The sequence below is a fragment of the Etheostoma cragini genome, chromosome 14 (assembly GCF_013103735.1).
Source record: "Etheostoma cragini isolate CJK2018 chromosome 14, CSU_Ecrag_1.0, whole genome shotgun sequence".
NCBI classification, from domain to species: Eukaryota; Metazoa; Chordata; class Actinopteri; order Perciformes; family Percidae; genus Etheostoma; species Etheostoma cragini.
The window spans coordinates 15,549,224-15,564,546 of record NC_048420.1 but is presented as its reverse complement, the minus strand read 5'-3'; the positions used below and the strand labels follow the sequence as shown (position 1 = coordinate 15,564,546).

General features: G+C 39.2%; 1 non-coding gene across 1 annotated transcript; it reads left to right on the top strand.

Moving 5' to 3' along the window:
* Window positions 1–1,592: 1,592 nt before the first annotated feature.
* Window positions 1,593–1,664, top strand: trnah-gug. Its single transcript has one exon. It is a non-coding gene; the product is annotated as a tRNA-His (tRNA).
* The last annotated feature ends 13,659 nt before the right edge of the window (window positions 1,665–15,323 follow it).

Sequence of the window (15,323 nt, the reverse complement as noted above, 5' to 3'; positions counted from 1 at the left end):
TGAAACTGTGATTTTTTTGAAATTGAGAATTGAAAGAATTTAATAGAAATTAAGTTTTTTTTGTTTTTGTTTTTTAAATCCATAATAACATTAATTTTTCTCCCTAAATGACGGACATGACTTGTGTACTTGCTGACAATTTGTTATTGTGCCGTCTACTTTTTTGTTTGCTCTGTTCACACCTCTGCTATTTAACCTCTGCTAAACCTATGACACAGTGGTTTAGCAGGTTTATCTAGCGAAAGTGCTGAGTAAGGTAAATGTAGCACACCTTTTTAAATTCTGTGAGAGAGAGAGAGGCTGTGAGAAAGGTTTTGTATGATAGGTTAAACTTAAAATATGCAATTACGAATTGGATACAAAGAATGCATTTACATTTTGAAGTAACTTACATTTTAGGAAGTGAATGAGAAGCAACAATCTGTTCATGTCTCATCCTGAGTTGGCATCACAGTTGAGGAGTTAATGAAAATTCACTTGCATTTGAAGGAGTTGTATTGACATAAAGAAGATGAATACAATAATTTGCATTGTACAAGCTAAATTTAATCTCAGCAGGAAAGTTAAAAATATCACTACTAGGCCTATACATCTAGGCTACTAACTTCTACTTAATACCCGGTTGTGCAAATACTCACTCAGTTATTTTTTGCTCGTATTTATCTAGCCTAAATCAGAATTGAGTTTGCTCACGCAGTCGCCTCCAGTCAGTATTTGTTCTATGTTCCTATCAGTGCAGGCCTACTATAGTGCCAAAACAATAGCCTAGGGGCCATACCTGTAGGCCCATGTTCTTGTGGTTGCCTCCAGCACAGCTGGCCAGCTGTGGCCGTGTAGTGGTTACAGCAGCAACTCCGGGTCAAAGCCAGGTCATTGCAGCTTTTCTTAAAAACGATGTTATAAAATATATAGAATATATATATATATATATATATATAGAATATATATATATATATATATTCTATATATTATATATATATATATAGATCCCAATATATAGATATATACATAGATCCCAATATATAGATATATAGGCTACATAGATCCCAAAATCTAACTGACATCACGACAGAGAACATCAGTTAGATTTTGGGATTGAGAGGCCAAGGCTACAGTGGGTTTATTCATTATATTTGAACTAATGCAATAAATAAACAGTCCTGAAATTGTAAAATAAATCCGGTAGATCCGTTCATGAAGTTGTGATGATGATTCAACTGTAGCCCATGTATCTCCACAGCGCTGCGGAATAGTAGGCCTAATTTTGGAGGATATATGTGGTGCTGTATGTTGAATTAACATAAAAAGACAGAAACACCTCTTTGTATAATAGTTTGAAAGTGTTTAAAAATCCCTGCATGACTGTTTGTGTTGTAAATGCTGTGACATGCCGTCTATGTGGAGCAATGACAAATAAACAGTTCCACCTGTTTATTTTAAGACTGTTACATTAGACGGTAGTTTTAGCTAGGTAGGCTATAAACCGGTCATTTTTAACGTAGGCCAATAATTCAGAGAATGTGCTTTAATTCAGTTTATTCTCAAACTATGATGTATGTGAGACTGTGTCACCTCCACGGAAGCGGTGGCCAGCCGTGATCGTATAGAGGTTAGTACTCTGCGTTGTGGCCGCAGCAACCCCGGTTCGAATCCGGGTCACGGCAGCCAATTTTTGACAAGAGAAGGGTGCCTGTAAAGAGAGGTGAGAAGTCCAAAGAAAAAGATGAAAAAGAGATTTTGAAACATGTAGACAGCTTGAACCGGTTGCTTTGCTGTCTCTTTCAATATAGAAGGATTCCACCGAAACCTAACAATTCTCAATTCAATGCTGCATAGTTTATTAATGGAAATTCCACAGCATTTGCCTCAGGTATCATCAAAGTGTGATAAGGGTAATTCTGCAAAAGGGACATTGATACATTGCTTGGCCAAATACTGGAGGACATTTTCAACATATTTTCCAAAGTGGTAGTTCTGAAATGTTATCCTGACCCCAAGCTGATCATCCTGTCAACCCAATAGGGAAGCCGTATTGCACATGGCCTTATAACAGCAAAGAAAGTTATGCTCCAGCACTGAAAATTCCCCCAAAAGCTCCCCACTTTGGAGACAATCAGGGTTTGCTCTAAAAGACAAGATGCCTTTTGAAGAAGTCAACACTAAACCTGTCTCTATTCATCTGACGTTCCTGGGGGAATCTGACTGAAGTCACTTCACACTTAATCCAACTCGTGCACCGGGGAACATAAAAATGGAAATATTGCTAAATACCGGTAATTGGAAATCCATTCATACCATCAGGGCAATATGTACACTCAAATAAACGGCAATAACAAGTAGTGACCACCAGATGTCGTCGTTGGATCTGTGCACAGAAGGGCGCACATAGCCTACTTGCCGAAATAAACTGTATTCCCTTGCACAATATAACACCTGGCATTGAGAATACTAATGTATAATTAGGAATGTCAAACCAGCTACATGGAATTTATAATTCAATGGGCTTTGATATAATATTTACTAGGCCTACTAGAGGCTAGGGCTGGCAACTGCCAAGGGTCCCCAAAAGTCCCAAGATCAGTCCATATCAGAATCAGAATCAGAATCAGCTTTATTTGCCAGGTATGAGGACACATACGAGGATTTTTTTTTTTTGGAGCATCGTTTCTCACACTGTGCTTACACATACAAAACAAAAATACACACTAATATATACACCATACATGCATACTCTAAACAGAAACAACATAGAGGCATGAGTTCAATGAAGAGTTCAATAACATTATTTAAATGTGGAGCATAGTGCAAAGGATACTGGGATAAATAGTATTATTTTTGCTTTATTACAATATGAACAGAATGAACAGTATGACCATATGCACAGTTCTGAAATAGGAAATGAGAATGATGAATAAATAAAAATGAAAAAAAGTAAGATGTGAGAATGGGAATGATGAATAATACTAAATAAGTGGAATAATAAGTGGAACCAGTAAACAGGTGCTGTAGAGACAGTGTTACTGGGTTATTAACCAGAATTGAACCTGACACTGTGGGCCAGAAGTCAGCTGTTTATCAGAGAGATGGCTTGTGGGTAAAAACTGTTCCTGAGTCTGTTGGTTTTGGCGTACAGTGCTCTGAAGCGCCTACCAGAGGGGAGAAGCTGGAACAGGTTGTGTCCGGGGTGAGATGGGTCTGCAGTGATGGTTCCTGCCCGTTTCTTGACTCTGGAGGAGCATAAATTATGGATGGAGGGCAGGTTGGCACCGATGATCTTTTCTGCTGTCCTAACTGTACATTGTAGTCTGCTCCTGTCCTTTTTGGTGGCAGATCCAAACCAGACAGTGATGGACGTGCAGAGGACAGACTGGACGATGTCTGTGTAGAAGTGGCTCAGCAGCTCCTTAGGCAGGTTGAACTTCCTGAGCTGGCGCAGGAAGAACATCCTCAGCTGGGCCTTTTTGATTATGGTGTCTGTGTTGGGCTCCCACTTTAGGTCCTGGGATATAGAGGATCCCAGAAACCCGAAAGACTCCACAGCAGACACAGGGCTGTTGAGTATGGTGATGGGGGGAAGAGCGGGGGGTCTCTTCCTGAAGTCCACAAACATCTCCACAGTCTTGAGCGTGTTGAGCTCAAGGTTGTTCTGACTGCACCAGAGAGCCAGCCGACTTGTCACCGTCCCGTGACAAGTCGGGACTCCACAACAATTATTTGACAGCTTTGGCTAAGTACTTCGTAGAATTTAATTAAGATTATGAATACAAAACAGGCCTAGGCCTACTGTAAACATCAACTGAAGAATTATTAGGCCTAGCTTAGACAAGACTTTTGAATGTAGCCGACATGATTCTTTGTATTTCTTCACTGTTGCTATTTTCCCTCAAGTAATGATGCTGTTTGCGTAGACCTAATCGATCAAATAGAGTGGACAGTGACTAGGCCTACTACTACAATGGATACTACTGCTCTTACTATAGGTAAAGTAGGCTATCCATTCATTCATTCATGGGTTGCTGTTTGCTGTGCCTCAAGCAAGGCTTTTCTCAAAGGGAGCAGTTTTCTCTCTCTCTCGTTGTCTCTCTCATTTTTTTAACATAATACACAGTAAAAACAGTTATATGAACATTGACACAACATTACCGTGTGTGTGTGTGTGTGTGTGCTTGCGTGTGTGCTTGCGTGTGTGCGTGTGTAGATCCCTGCAGCGGCCATATTGGAATGCTGGATGTGGAGAGGGGAAGCAGGAACCAGAACACAGGCGAGGGGAGAGGGAGAAGGGGGAGATAGGAAGGAGCAAAAAAAAAAAAAACAACACTAACAGTAACTACTCTTAGCTCTACAACTGAAATAACGGATTATTCACCGACTGTGAACAGCTTCTCCCGCCGGTAAAGTCAACACAAAGCTCTCGGACGCCCCCTCGTACGACTCAACGTGAGTGATATTGGTGTTTTGGGAATTATTTCAAGAGCTAAAAGAAAGTATGGGATGCGGTTGGTTTAACGTTCGTCCTGGCTGGCGTAAATTGTTTCCTCACCCAGTATTTAAACCATTCTCTCTTGGTAACGTTACTTAGGAAATGGCTGATAAATTGGGTTAGCTTTACAAAACCATAACTAGAGCGGAGTTTTCCTTTTTAGTAACTTGGAGCAGTTGAAAGGAAGAGCGACCTACAGCTACCAAACTCGTCGCCACAGTCACATGGAGTGAACGTGGAGCAACGTTAACTCAACCTACTGTAACGTTAAATAAATGCAACGGATTAACCAACATTTAGCACCGAAATCTCTATCTCAAGCACTTTTTTGTTCCCAGTGACATGGATTTAAGGCTGTTTGGGTAACGTTAACCGTGAGCGGTACCTAGATTTGCCTTCCCTACAAACTGAACATACTGAACTCTTGCTTTCTACCTTAATGGACCAGTTGTATTTTTTCTTCAAACTTTTATAAAGTAACCAATTGGCTAGGTTAGCTATTTAGGATATTGACTGCATAGCTGTGTTAATTAGTTAACGTTAGGTTTGTGACATGATCTGCCTACCGACACTCCCTCTCATGTTGCTGTTATTAATTGGCTAATCAGGTGCATATCAGTTCTGTATAATATATTCATTCACAAATATTACGTTGCAAAACAGAGCTGAAACAATTAACAATAGTCGAATACTCGATTGGTTCCTAATCCTTAACAATTTTGACAATCAATGAATTCTTTCAGTTTTTTAGTCAAGCGAAATGCCAAATCTTCACTGCTTCTAGCTGATTTGCTCCTTTTCTCAGTTTCATGTTATTTTAAGTGAAGTATCTTTTTTTTGTTTTTGGACTGTTGTTAATGGGAAACAAGACATCATTTAGGGTTCCCAGAACTTGTGGTGATACTTCTTTTATTTTTTATTTTGGGTAAACAGTTAATCAACTAATCAAATTCATGAAAACATGTCTTTGGTCCTGTGCTAGTAGATCATTTATAGTGTCTTGCATGTTAGGTTTCCTAAAAAAAGTACTAGTTTAAAAGCATCCATTCTCCGACATAAAACCATACAATCTGTATATAAAATGTATATATAAAAGTAGATGTATGGATAAAAGACACTTGAAAGTTAATTAAAAACAGGTTGCTCTGAGTTCTACATATTGCCAACTGTAAAAGATTGCTGGAGCTTGATTTGTCTCTACTTCATATTCAGGATGCTAGGATATGCTAATGAATTGCAGTATCCTGAGGCCACTGAGGCTTCAGACGTACATTATTAATAGGAGTGCTTTTCTGCACACTTTTATTTGCAATTCCGTGGACAAGCTCAATCTAAAGCAGTATTTGGTATACTAATTTAATCCATGACTGTAAGTGTAGGGAATTCCAAGTTTCTTTAAGGGCATGGCTTGGTTTATGGATGCACCTGTGCATGACAGTCACAGTGTTGTAGGTACAATACATATACTGTGTGTTCCATTGATTGAGGCAAACTAAATTCAGATGGGCTGTTGTTTACTAAAACAAACAAAATGAGGTGGTTGCAAATGGTGTGACAATAAACTGGGAAGTTCTTTTCATGTAAACGATAGGGATGTTGAGAAGAAAGTCTGTCCCAGGATGACGTCCTGCAGGCGCTCATTTGTACACCACAAAAAGCCAGATTTGTAATGGTTTGTTGTTTGTTTCAGACTAGGGCCGGGCAATATATCAATATTATATCGATATCACGATATGAGCCTAGATATCGTCTTTTGACTTTCCCCACTTAGTTATATATAATATATATATATTCACATTACTACTACTACTATAAATGTAGAGATAATTTGTTAAAGTGGTTGTCAACACTACAATATCGCCACAATATCGATATCGAGGTATTTGGTCAAGAATATCAGATTTTCTCCAAATCGCCCAGCCCCATTTTAAACACATTGAATGAACGCTGTATCTGTAAAACTAAATCTTCTAACCAAGCTGTTCATTTAAATATAATTAATCAAATGACATTCACTGAGCTTTCAACTGGTTTGAGATGGTATTTTTGAATTAGAAAATGGCTCACGCTGCTAAATAGCTTATCCACTTGACAAGCGTGTTTTTAGTAGTACTTCTTTCAATGATCTTTAATGGTGAATTTATTTAGACCGCGACAACTTAACGTGGGTACTTCAATCATTTAAGTGGGTCTGGTATTAAGTTTGTCTGATTATTGAAATTCATACCAAACGTGTGTTTGATACATATGGTAAGCTACAGTCTCAGTCTTATAATTTGGCATCAAAATGGCCCAAAATGAATGCAGTGTAATCCTAGAAGAAAATTACTGTAATTACCGTCATTAACATTCAGAAAATGGCGTTTTGCTTTTTTTTGTGACATGCATCATATGGCTCTGGGGGAATTCCTTCAGTTACCCCCCACTTTAGTTTTTAGTGGGTTTTAGTTTTGCATTACTGTAGAAATGTTAATTTAGTCATTTGTGATAGATGTCATTAAGTTGGTAAATAGCTAAACCTTTCAGACACAACTCTTATTGCTGGTCTAAAGTAGGCTAATACAGGCGTGGCATTAGTGTTTGTGATTGTGTGTGTGTGGTTGTGTTTGTATTTGTGTTTGTGTGTGTGTATAAATTGCAGAGCAGTGCAGGAGGCCTGTATTTATAGAAACACTTGACTACACTCAGAGATCTTGCAGGAGCAGTTCATTACGTTGCAGAGAACTCTACTGTTTGTAGTCCATTTTCTCTTTTAATGTCCTGCAAGTTTGATACTCTAATTTCATCCAAACTTTTCTGTTCTTTGCCGTCATCTACATTAATTCTACTCAAGTTTGTTCTATACTAGACTGATGGGCAGACCGAGACTGAAAAATGTAGAGTAACAAAACCAACAGTCTAGTGTCAGTAGATTGAAGTATGTGAATAACTCAAACTAGTAATGGCAATCACTGCAGACTGTGTGTGTGTGTGTGTGTGTGTGTCCTTAATATGTGTGTCATGAGGAATTCATGATACCACATGAAATAAGTACTCTGGAGGGGAAAACAACTCTTACTTCAGTTTTCAGTTTGAGCTTCTTTTTTTTATTAAAAAAAGTTGCTTGCTGTTTTCCTAGCAAACATGGTGGAAGTGAATTGCTATTTCACACTATGTAAATACTTACAACTGTGTGGAGGTCTAAGTTGTTTTCTAACATCTTGCTGAAGTTTATGAATGCTATTTTCAAACTTTCCTCTGGAAGGAAAAATCATGAATGAAGGTGAATTGAGCAAATGGGTTTCCTTTTTTTTTTGAGTTTCACCAGTGACTTCATGTGGAAGTTTGACCTCGTGTGTGTGTGTGTGTGTGTGTGTGTGTGTGTGTGTGTGTGTGTGTGTGTGTGTGTGTGTGTGTGTGTGTGTGTGTGTGTGTGTGTGTGTGTGTGTGTGTGTGTGTGTGTGTGTGTGTGTGTGTGTGTGTGTGTGTTAACACGTGTAAGTGTAAGCGCTGGCTTGTAGGTGTCCTATAAATTTAGCTTCTATCTTCCGTTGAACCTATTTTCCTGCATCCTCCCGTATGTGGATTCAGCTGTGAAGGAAAAGGAGTGTGTGTTTGTGTGTTTTGGAGACAGGGGGCTGAATGGAGGTCCATTCCATTTGCTTTTGGGTTGTTTGCATTCAAAAAGCACCCCCCACACCCCTCCATGTACACAAACTCACACTCACTCACAGGGCACTTACTGTACATCCTAAAGCATGCTGCGTCCCTCAGGAGTTGAAAGGAAAACACCTTCTTCCTCTCAGCCGCAGCAACACCGCGCGTGTGTGTGTGTGTGTGTGTGTGTTGTGATAATGATTGTTTACCCAAGATAACATTACTGAACACTAACTTGGTTTTGTTGCTTAAAAATATCTTGTGCTCATCATAACTTTAGCGATATGTGTGTGCATTCTTGCGGTTGCGTTTGTGTGTTAAGTAATTAACAATGAGACAATAATACCCGAATGGAGTATTGCAGTACTGTCATGCAGTTATGTTTGTAGATGCACGTTTACCATCTTGAGTATATATTTATTTATTGCAGGGATTGGAATTGGGGCTGATTTTTTCTTTTTTTTCTTCTCTTCTTTAATGGATCAATTTTCAATCCATTATTTGTTCAGGGCCAGTGGTGAAAAACTCAGCATTGTGCTCTGTTCAAACACACAACAACATTGTGAGTAATCTAATACAGTGGTTGTCTTAAGTAATGATGATTTACGACATACCCTTTTAGAGTCTCTTCCAGCAGCTGTCACACTTTCCAAACATTTTGAAAATAATTTACTGACTTGCTGTTATGGGCCAGCCATTTCAGAGAAGAAATCTGCAGAATATTGCATACTAATGACATTGATGTTGGTAACCTGTAACTATTTTATAGCTCCTATAGGGTTTAAATTCCTCACACAATGTAACTTGATTGTGTATTGGTGTGAGGATGGATTTATTGCAATCTGTATTTACTAGAGTGGCAGGAAATTACATCTTAGTTAATGACTTGTCCCTCCTTGGGGCTTGTGCACACACACGCACACTCACATTTAGAGCAAGCTATCTTCTGTCATTGGTGCACCACATCCACTAGTGATGAATGGAACTGGAGCACAGCAATTCCCACTGTGTGTGTGTGTTTGTGTAAATGTATGTGTGCGTGTTTGTGTGTATGCAGACTGACTCCTTGACTCAACCAAAATGACTCGACAAACTAATGGCCGCTCATGTTTCTTTAGTTTTCTCAAAGCAAAGCAGTGACTAAACTGCAGACTAGCAAAGAACAATTACAACCACAGATATTGTAAATAAGTTAAGTTGTGTGTGTGTGTGTGTGTGCGCGTGCGGACAGTCAGTGTAATTACATTGCAGTGACTGTGAGTCAGAGAGGGAGAGAGAGAAAGAAGTAATTGTTGGGCTTTGCCATATAGACACAGAGAATAAAGAGGTGGGAGGAGGAGAAAACTGGGTGGAGAAAAGAGAGAAATAGAAACGATGAGACAAGAAGAAACTGTCCCAAGATATGCTATATCCCTAGATTTATAAACACATAAAAAAGTTATTGTGTGTGTGTTTGTGTGTGTGTGGAAAACGTATCATTATCTACTGGACATGAATCAATCTTCTTTTAGCTTCATCGGTAGCCTAGGTGGTACGTTTCTTACAGGGCCTGTCCATTTGTTCAGCTGTCTACTTATATATGTCTCAGACATCCAGTAAACTTTGTTCAAACAATAAAAAAATACACAGATTGAAATAGTTAAAGGAGTTGTTTGACATTTTGGGAAATATGCTTTCTTTGCCAAGAGTTATGTGAGAAGATTAATAACACTCTAACATCTGGTTCCTAAATAAGAAGCTACTGCCTGCAGCTGGTTAGCTGATCTTAGTATTAAGTCTAACAGGCTCTGTCCACAGGTAAGAAGATCTGCCTACAACACCAGCACCTAAAAGCACTCACTAACACTTTGTATCTATTTTTGAATCATGTTGTAAAAAACCCAACATGGTTTTACTGGCCGAACTGAGAAGCTGTCATTGGACGCTGTTTGGGAAAGGCCAGGCACCTTTTATAAAAAAACAATCTGGCAGGTGATTGGATGACCCATTGGTCAGTCGTTTTTTTCCAATTGTTGTTTTGAGTGAACAGGCGCGGCTGTCACACGCACACCTAAACCACGCCTGTCGCTGCCAGTAGCTTAGACGCTGATTGGTGCGGTAATCTAGTCTATCATTAGGTTGGAACCTTGCAAGATGGAATTTTGCGAGACATGTGATCCCGTGATTCTCGCCTGATCTCGTGATGTTGCGAGAATCCAGTTGCCGTGCAAGGTAACTATTTATTGGCTAAAGGCGCAGGAACTTTTACTGGCAATGTGTCCTTTTTACACTTTCTTTTTTGTCCCCGTTAAACAAACAAAACATAACTAGTTAATTACAAATGATATACACATGATACCAACAGATCCAAGTGGAATGAATGCAAAATCAGAATGTTTATATTTTTTAAACATTCAATCAAACCAAAATCAAAGTGTTTCATAATAACCTGTATGGTGGCTGAGTATTTACTAACTAACTTAAACTTTTGTTTTCTCTTAGGCCAGAGACTGTTTGCAAAGTTTAAAGACAATAAGGAAATAAAGGGGATAGAGGGGGAATGAGACCAAGGCAGACATCAGTGTCTGCTCGGCCAATCATATGACCTCATCTCTTTTCTAGATTCATCCACACCCACACACCCACAAAAACACACAGTCATAATAGAACACGCACACACACAGATATCAGCACAGAGATCAACAGTGAACACCTGGAAATGAGCCAAAGGTATGACATCACACGCACACACACACACACACACACACACACACACACACACACACACACACACACACACACATTCTGAGACTGTGCTAGACTGTGCAACCATAAACTAGTGTTGCTGAGGTCAGATGTGGGTATAATGCCACAGTGTGTGTGTATGTCTGTGATTAGTCACCAGTGTGGAGTCTCCTGTGACAAAGGTGCATTGAAGAATAGTCTAGAATCTCTCTCTTAGCCTGCAAGATGTTTTTCTTCTGTTTTCTATCCATTTTAGCACAAATGTCAGCAATGCAAACACTAGAAAACTGGCATAGGCCGATGTTAAAAAATGAATGAAATGTCAACTGATGTGGAGTTTTTTTTCTTTCTAGTTTGAAGCTGATCTGGCATGATATTTTACGGTAAATTCTTTGGAGTTTTGCTATTTGTCGTAGCGGTCGTTTTGTTTACTTTGTAACTGTAACTTATGGATGGAATTGGAGGATTTGGAAAAACTGTTTTTATGTTCAGGCAAAGTAGAGAATAAGAGTAACCCTGGCAGACCCAGTGGCAACTATATTTAACAAAAAACACGCAGAGTGACAGCAGCTCTTAGACCATTCCATGAAACGTCGCTTCAAAATGCATTACCACCAGGGGGCGATGTTAACCCACCAACTCATCGTGTGTGTGTGTGTGTGTGTGTGTGTGTGTGTGTGTGTGTGTGTGTGTGTGTGTGTACTAATCCAGTGGCCTATTAATCTGCTTTCCTCCTGAACAACTCTCGTCTTCTCTGTCTGCTTTTTTGCGTGCCTGCGTGTGCGAGAGAGGGCTTCATGGCTCATTCACACTCAATATAATGTGACATATTGCTTGATAATTTCAAGAATCAGTGACAGCCAAGTGATTTTTATGGCACTCTGAGAGCACATTTATGGTCCATATCTGCAAGCAGTGGAAAACAGCCATAGATAGGAAAGTTCCAGCAATAACAGATTTCTGCCTTTGGGACACGCATGTTCGTTCATGCTCTCAAATGCTGATATCTCATATCTTATGAGACTTCTCTAGACAAAGCATTGGATGACATCTCTTACACACTTAATTTAAGTTTCTTTAGAATCTGGTTTATATAGTTATATTAGTCTAGGAGTAAGTTAAATGTTTGAAAATACTGAAAACACCAGAGATTGCAGACCGCGTCTGACTTTTCTGTTTCTTTCTCTACATACTGTGATCAAGTCCTGCCAATTTGAGGTACATAATCATTTCATATCTGGCACGAAATTAAATTGCATAAAATCTTCAAATTGAAGATGGAACTCTTAAGTTTTAGTATCAGGATGTTTTTAATAGAAGACGTAGCCCAAGTTATACTTTCTGCATGCTGCATCTGCCCATATTTGCAAGGGTCTGCATGGACCGACTGATCTCATGAAATGGCGGATGTATGACACCCCAATCTGTATGCCTTTATTGGCATGTTATCAAAACGCATACTCGCTTTTCAGCATGTATGTCAATGCCGTTTGGCCTCCATTGACTTACATTACCTTATGATTGCGTGTGAATTTACACCGTAGCAAGTGTGAACAAATGAAAATCCGTGTAGGGAGGTTGGTCGGGGTGGTGGATGGGTAAAACACAGGACTTTCCCCCAGGAGACCAGGGATTGTGTGCCACGTCACGTTTCCTTGTCCCGTGTGTCACGTTTCCTAAACTCAACCGGTCTTTTCATCTTTTAATAAAGTCAACCCTGTACTTCTATTCCTAAACTTAACCGTCGCTTTCTTCCCGTCATAACACATTCTTCCTGCAATACAAGTGACGCATACATGCAGATAGCTCAAAATGCGTACAGATAACACGCCACTTGGCTTAATAAAGTTGGCGTGTAGGTTTACGTGAAGTCATGATGCCATGTTGGCATGGACCAAACATCATTCCTATAACTTATTTTCAGTGTCATTCAACAATCATGTAGTCTTTATTGGTTTTATAAAGTTATTAGTGTCATGATTGGAGATTATAGTGAGTAAACTATTCTATCTCAAAATCTTGGTAAAATTAGTTTAGGGTGGATTTTCTTTTTTCTGTATCCCTGTGTGTGTGTGTGTGTGTGTGTGTGTGTGATTTGATTACAGTATAACTGGATTAAATGTGCACCCCTCAAAACAAAGTCAGTGGAACAATTGATTATTCCCCGTGTTTTGGTGCTGAAGATTGATGATTTCTGTAGAACAACATTGAGTTGAGAACACTGCATTATGACTAATTGAGTAGCTCCACAGGGGTGTATTTCTGTCAGCGTAGTAGACTAGCCAAAGGCAACAAAGCTCACACTCTTCTCTGTCTCTCTGTATGTCATTCTCAGCTCTTTCCCCTATATTATTTCTTCTTCACTTTCTCTTTTTTCCCCATATTGTTCCTGTTTTCCTCACTGTTTCTCACTTCTTTTCATGAAGTTGTTGCATCATTTTTTTTTATGTCTTTATCCCAACCCTTCTGTTGTCTCTCCCTCCTCACTTGCTTTCCCTCTGAGTCCTGTACATCTGGCTCCCTCTCTCCTGGGAGACAAAGACACCCCCTCCTCCTTCCTCCTGTTCTCTCTTTTATCTCCCTCCCCCATTTCAGTCATAGGCTGTCTACTACCCTTCGCTCTCTCCAAACCTCCTTCCCTCCCCTACTCGACTCCCACTCATGCTGCTGTGTATCTGTCAGTGTTACTAGCAGTAGTTGTAGTAGTAGTAGAGGGAGGAGGAGGAGGCTGGGTTGTAAGCTTAAGCCAACCTTAGCACATTAGCTAACTCAGTAATGAACTGAGCTCAACGCTAGAGCCCAAAGACCACGGAAGCCTGGGATTTTGGCTTTTCCCAATTTAGCTGTCTGTCCGGGGGGATTAGACTTCTCTTCTCTTCGGAACTTTAAATGGAAGGACTATACCATGGTAAGATTTTATACCAGAGTTGTGTTGGGAATTGTGATCAGTATATGTCTGTTTGAAAATTTGTAAATGAGCAGCATTTTGTTTTTATTCTGTAGCCTCTAAACTCAAAATAGTTGTTTGTGTGTGGTTAATACATTTGTATGTACCTAATCTGAACATACTGTATCTGGAAAGGATCCACGAGTATGAACTGAAAATGATTATTGATAAATGGAATTCTGCTGTAGTTATAATATTGATGCTGTCCATGGTAATGGAGGAAGAGACATTTTTTAGACCAGATGATTGAGTTATTGATAAAATAAATGGCATAATGAAGTTAACTACTTGAATATTTGAAGTGTTTTGTTTAGCATCTGCCACCCTTTTATTGAATGATGATGTACCTGTTTGGTTGAATGTATGTAGGAGGCCTCAACTTGAAGTGTGTGTCTGTGTTCGTGTGGTGTTTTGTGTTTGTGGGAAGCAATATGTGAGATTATGTGTGTGTCAAATGAGTGGGTTTGTGTTTGAATTCAAGTGTGCATCCTTTGGTAGAGTGTTGCCCATGGGGCTCAGCGCGGTGTGTGTGTGTGTGTGTTGTATATTTAGGCATGAAGTAACAATCCCCCTGCGGCATTTTTGTTTCTAGGTTAAATCATGTATATTTCAGTATGTTTTAATATTTCGATCTTGTTTCAAAATTGATAAATTGCTAAAGAACAAGCATAGCTACACACACTCATGCACATCCTCCAACAGTGCTTTCCTAAGTTTCTGTTTCTTTCTTGCCGGCACCGCCATGACGATAGTCAGCTGTTTCCTGAATGGGCATTTATATGTACTGTGCCGTTAAGCAATTTGTTACATTGCGAGACCTGAGATCAAGCATTACTACCTGATTACCTAAAAAAAAACACAGACATTTAAAGAAATGGACCAAAAGATCTCGTTGTTTTGGATGGAGACAAGAGAAGGATATTAGAAGCACTTTCTGTATGTTTGGGGATAACACAGGCTAAGGCTAATTATTGTTAACTAAAATGCTAATTAACATTAGTAATTAAACCTAAACAGCTAATGTCAGTCAAAACTGTCTGCAAGCTACTCCTGACAACACGGTGATTTGACTATGCAACAGAAAGTCTCTTTGTTATGACACTTATTTATTGTTTATTTTTACAAAAACGCCTTCTACAGAGCCTTAATGTGTTTAAGATATAAGGTAATGGAGCCTTTTATACATTTTCATTTTTCTTTACAAATGAACAATATACAACTAAAGTTTTTAAATGCTTCTGATGTAAAGTTATTTGCTGTCAAAGTGGGCCTAAAATGAATGGCAGTCAATGGAATACTAATCCCGGGTGAGTGGTTAGTAGCATTAAAATGGCACTATAGAAACTACGCTTTGTGGACGTTTGCTTACCCCCTCGGAAAAAGTCTTATAACCATTCCAATGTCTCCGAAACTGTTCAATTAAGGTAAATTAAGCTAAAAAATGGCATAGTTCCCCTTTAAGCAGACACCCTTTTTTAGATGACTGATCCTTTATTTGCCAGAAGGAAGAGGTACACAAGAGAGTGCACTTATAAA